Here is a 5,227-nt window from a genome sequence, read left to right on the forward strand (position 1 = left end):
TGGTCACCATGGTAGGCGCCGAATGTACCATCGAAAGTTGATAGGGCAGACATTCGAATGAGTCGTCGCCGCCGCGGAGGGCGCGCGATCGGCCCGAGGTTATCTAGAGTCACCAAAGCGGCCGGGGCGGCCGGAGCCGCACCCGGATGGGTTTTGGATCTGATAAATGCACGCGTCCCCGACCCCCCGAGGGGAGCCGGGTCGGCGCTCGTTTGCATGTATTAGCTCTGGAATTGCCACAGTTATCCAAGTAGCGGGTGGAGCGATCAAAGGAACCATAACTGATTTAATGAGCCATTCGCAGTTTCACTGTACCGACCGTTGTGCACTTAGACCTGCATGGCTTAATCTTTGAGACAAGCATATGCTACTGGCAGGATCAACCAGGTAAGCCGCCTTGGAAGGAGAACCGCGACACGCTGGCTTCCTACACACGGGTCTCGCTCCGCCTCGTGGCCTGGGGCCCGAGGACGGCGCGGCCGCTCATAGGGCGCGTGCGGAACCCTCCTCCTCGGCAGAGGTGGGGGTTTGTGGCCGCTGGGTCGAGGCCGTAACCGGGAAGGGTGCTTTTCGGGCGGGGAGGAGCGAGGCGTAGGTCGGTCTCGAAGACTGGACCGGGGGGTGTCGGCCACCCCGACCGTCCGATTCCGGAACCCACGCGCCCGCGTCCGCCGCCGCCGTCGCGGACATTCGTTTCAGACGGGCCATCTGAGTCTCCCGAGGTCGACGCGGCCTGCTTTCCCCGGAGGGAGGCCGCGTCTAGCGTCGACGCGCAGAGCGGGGAGGAGCAAGCTGCCCAAAGCGGTCTCGCGACCGGGCAGGGGCCGTCCCCAGGCGCGTCCAAAGTTCCAATCGACCAGGCTACCCCGAAATTGACGGCCCGGAGGAGGGGGAGCGCTCCTCCGGACCCCGGGCAACCCGGAGGCGCCCGTTTTTTTCTCGTCCGTTGCCTTTTCTCCGATACCTTGTCCGAGCGGGGCCGTTGTCCCCTCCTCGACAAAACCCCGAAGGGCCGTTTTAGGACCGTCTTTGCTCCGACGGGAGCTCCGTCGCCGCGGACGGATTCTCACGTGCCCGACACAGAGGCACTCTCCCCGGTCGCCAGCCGGGGAGACTCGTGTACGTGGTGACCCGGGTGAACCGCACCGTTTCGGACTCTGTCCGTTTCTTTAGGAGGATCGCCTGCCTCCGGGGCGCCTTCCGCGAGCCGCCCGCCTTCTCTCACCTTGTCCGAGCAGGGCGCTTGTCCCCTCCTCGACAAAACCCCGAAGGGCCGTTTTAGGACCGTCTTTGCTCCGACCGGAGCTCCGTCACCGCCGACGGATTCGTACGTGCCCGACACCTAGGCACTCTCCCCGGTTGCCAGCCGGAGAGTCTCGCGTACGTGGGAATCTGGGTGGACCGCACCGTTTTGGACTCTGTCCGTTTTTTTTCTTCGCCCTTTCCTCCGTGGGCGCCCGCCCTCCGTCACCTTGTCCGAGCGGGAGCGTTTGTCGCCCTCCTCGACAAAACCCCCAAGGTCCGTTTTAGGACCCACGTCGCTCCGAAGGGAGCTCCGTCACGCGGACGGATTTGACCGTGCCCGAACCCGAGGTACTCTCCCTGGGAGTCTTCCAGGGAGGTTGGTCGTTGTGGGAATCTCGTTCGTCTGCAACGGACGGTGTCCGTTTTCAAAAAGTTTTCGGAGGTGCACCTTCCTCCGTCGCTCCAGGGGTGAGTCAAGCCCCCGGAGTCGTTCCGCCCTTTACCCAGACCGACAAGCGTATGGTACTTTTTTTTTTTTTTTACCTCGGGATCGACCCCGGACGGCGAACCACCACGCGCGGGTTTCCTACACACGGGTCTCGCTCCGCTCGGCCCTGGGGCTCGAGGCGGCACGGCCGCTCATAGGGCGCGTGAGGAACCGTCCGTCAGGCGGGGCCAGGGTGGGAGGCCTCTGGATCAAGGCCGTAACCGGGAAAGGTGCTTTTCGGGCGGGGAGGAGGCGGGGCGAAGGTCGGGCTCGAAGACTGGACCGGGGGGTGTCGGCCACCCCGACCGTCCGATTCCGAATTCCACGCGCCCGCGTCCGCCGCCGCCGTCGCGGACATTCGTTTCAGACGGGCCATCTGAGTCTCCCGAGAGTCGACACGGCCTGCTTTCCCCGGAGGGAGGCCGCGTCTAGCGTCGACGCGCAGAGCGGGGAGGAGCAAGCTGCCCAAAGCGGTCTCGCGACCGGGCAGGGGCCGTCCCCAGGCGCGTCCAAAGTTCCAATCGACCAGGCAACCCTGACAGTGACGGCCCGAAGGAGAGGGTGCGCCCCTCCGGGCCCCAGGCAACCCGGAGGCGCCCGTCTTCCGTTAACCTTGTCCGAGAAGAGTGTGGCGACGGTCCCCCACCTCCTCTACAACACCCCTAGCGTCCGTGTTCGGACCGTCTTTGCTCCAGCAGGAGCGCCATCAAGCGTACGGATCTGACTTTGAGCAGGCCACGGTCGGGTCTGCGAGCACAGGGCTCTCGTTTGCATGCAAGATCTTGGACACTGTCCATTTTCTTACGAGGAGTGTTGTGTGTCTTTCACCCTCTGCTCGCCCAGGACGGTGCACCTTCACACACTGGATGCACGCCCAGGGCACCGGCGGTGAGTCTGGGTGTCCAAACCAGCCCCCGCGTTTACTGGAAGTCTCGCCCGCACAGAGTGCATTTTATCTGGGCTGAGCCAGACCGCTTCCCCACCCGGTCTGACCACCACGGTTCTCTGTTCCGTGGACCTCATTCGATCGGACACTGTCCGTAATTTCATTTTTCTTTCGGAGGTGCACCTTCCTCCGTCGCTCCAGGGGTGTCTCAAGCCCCTGGAGTCGTTTTGCCGTTTACCCAGACCGACGGTTCGACAAGCATATGGTTTTTGTTTTAGCCCGGGATCAAAGGAGCCCCGGGACGGACGAACCTGCGACGCGCGGGTTTCCTACACACGGGTCTCGCTCCGCTCGGGCCTGGGCTCGAGGCGGCACGGCCGCTCATAGGGCGCGTGAGGAACCGTCCGCCCGTGAGGGCGGGGGGGTGGTAGGCCTCTGGATCGAGGCCGTAACGGGGAAGGGTGCTTTTCAAAGCGGGTGGGAGGCGCGGGGCGAAGTCAGGCTCTGTGCCGTGATGGGGGGCCCCCAACGAAACCCCGCCAACCGTCAAAGCCTGACGACGGTCCCGACGTCACCGCTGCGGACATCCGTTTTCAGACGGGCCATCTGAGTCTCCCGAGGTCGACGCGGCCTGCTTTCCCCGGAGGGAGGCCGCGTCTCGAGTCGACGCGCAAAGCGGGGAGGAGCAAGCTGCCCATAGCGGTCTCGCGACCGGGCAGGGGCCGTCCCCAGGCGCGTCCAAAGTTCCAATCGACCAGTCAACCCTGACAGCGACGGCCCGAAGGAGAGGGTGCACCCCTCCGGGCCCCAGGCAACCCGGAGGCGCCCGTCTACCGTTACCTTGTCCGAGGAGAGTCTGGGTGTCCAAACCAGACCCGCGCGTTTCCTGGAAGTCTCGCCCGCACAGAGTGCACTTTATCTGGGCTGGGTCAGATCGTTTCCCAACCCGGTCTGACCACCACGGTTCTCACTTTTTCAAATTTGACTCCAGAGTCAGCCCGCCAAGGGGACTTTGAGCTTGATTCGTGCCCAGGAAGTCTGCACCCTTCCTGGGATGCAGTTAGAGAAGAAAACCAGCAGCCGTCATTTTCCTGGAGGTTTCGTACATGCAGAGATCCACCGCCGCGGTGGTGATTGAATTCTTTCTCTCCCCAGCGCAACATGACCGGGCTTTTTTTTTTTTCCTGGGGGCCCTCTCCCACCAGGACTTCCAGAGCTCCACCGCGCGCACTGTGTAATCTGGATTTTATACCCAAGCAGAGAGACTCTGAGCGGGGGGCTCATGGTGGTCTGTTAATGGGTTCTGTGTGCCCTCCACCGCACTACTTCCCCTCTCCCGATAAAGACCCCAAGGTCCGTTTTAGGACCGTCTTTTCTCCAGAAGGAGCTCCAGGGGTGTGGAGCGAATCTGAATCTGACCCAGGACGGCGCACCCTCCCTGGGATGGCCAGGGAGGTTCTGAGATCGTGGAGCTCTGATCACACGGCAACATTTTGGACTCTTGTCAATTTTTCAAATTTGACTCCAGAGTCAGGCCCGCCAAGGGGACTTTGAGCTTGATTAGTGCCCAGGAAGTCTGCACCCTTCCTGGGATGCAGTTAGGGAAGAAAACCAGCAGCCGTCATTTTCCTGGAGGTTTCGTACATGCAGAGATCCACCGCCGCGGTGGAGATTGAATTATTTCTCTCCCCAGTCAGAGCGTACCCCGGCCGGGCTTTTATTTTTTTCCCTGGGGGTCCCACCAGGACTTCCAGAGCTCCACCGTGCGCACTGTGTAATCTGGATTTTTATACCCAAGCAGAGAGACTCTGAGCGGGGGGCTCACGGAGGTCTGTTAATGGGTTCTGTGTGCCCTCCACCGCACTACTTCCCCTTCCCGATAAAGACCCCAAGGTCCGTTTTAAGACCGTCTTTTCTCCAGAAGGAGCTCCAGGGGTGGGGAGCGAATCTGAATCTGACCCAGGACGGCGCACCCTCCCTGGGATGGCCAGGGAGGTTCTGAGATCGTGGAGCTCTGATCACACGGCAACATTTTGGACTCTGTCAATTTTTCAAATTTGACTCCAGAGTCAGGCCCGCCAAGGGGACTTTGAGCTTGATTTGTGCCCAGGAAGTCTGCACCCTTCCTGGGATGCATTTAGAGAAGAAAACCAGCAGCCGTCATTTTCCTGGAGGTTTCGTACATGCAGAGATCCACCGCCGCGGTTGGAGATTGAATTATTTCTCTCCCCAGTCAGAGCGTACCCCGGCCGGGCTTTTATTTTTTTTCCCTGGGGGTCCCACCAGGACTTCCAGAGCTCCACCGTGCGCACTGTGTAATCTGGATTTTTATACCCAAGCAGAGAGACTCTGAGCGGGGGGCTCACGGAGGTCTGTTAATGGGTTCTGTGTGCCCTCCACCGCATTACTTCCCCTCCCCGATAAAGACCCCAAGGTCCGTTTCAGGACCATCTTTTCTCCAGAAGGAGCTCCAGGGGTTGGGGGCGAATCTGAATCTGAACCAGGACGGCGCACCCTCCCTGGGATGGCCAGAAAGGTCTGATACCATGGAAGCTCTGAACCCACAGCAACCTTTTGACTCCAGAGTCATGCCCGCCATGGGGGCTTTG

The 5,227-nt window shown here is 61.3% G+C and overlaps 1 non-coding gene across 1 annotated transcript in view; it reads right to left on the reverse strand.

The window, feature by feature from the left end:
* LOC143709116 (18S ribosomal RNA) overlaps positions 1-390 on the reverse strand; it is a 1,864-nt gene extending 1,474 nt beyond the window's left edge. The window contains exon 1 of the ribosomal RNA XR_013193893.1: positions 1-390. This exon is cut by the window's left edge and continues 1,474 nt beyond it. This is a non-coding gene — a ribosomal RNA (18S ribosomal RNA).
* Between the last annotated feature and the right edge of the window lie 4,837 nt (positions 391-5,227).

This window comes from Siphateles boraxobius, unplaced genomic scaffold (assembly GCF_051911475.1).
Source record: "Siphateles boraxobius isolate OS27281-9 unplaced genomic scaffold, OSU_SipBor_1 451, whole genome shotgun sequence".
Lineage (NCBI taxonomy): Eukaryota > Metazoa > Chordata > Actinopteri > Cypriniformes > Leuciscidae > Siphateles > Siphateles boraxobius.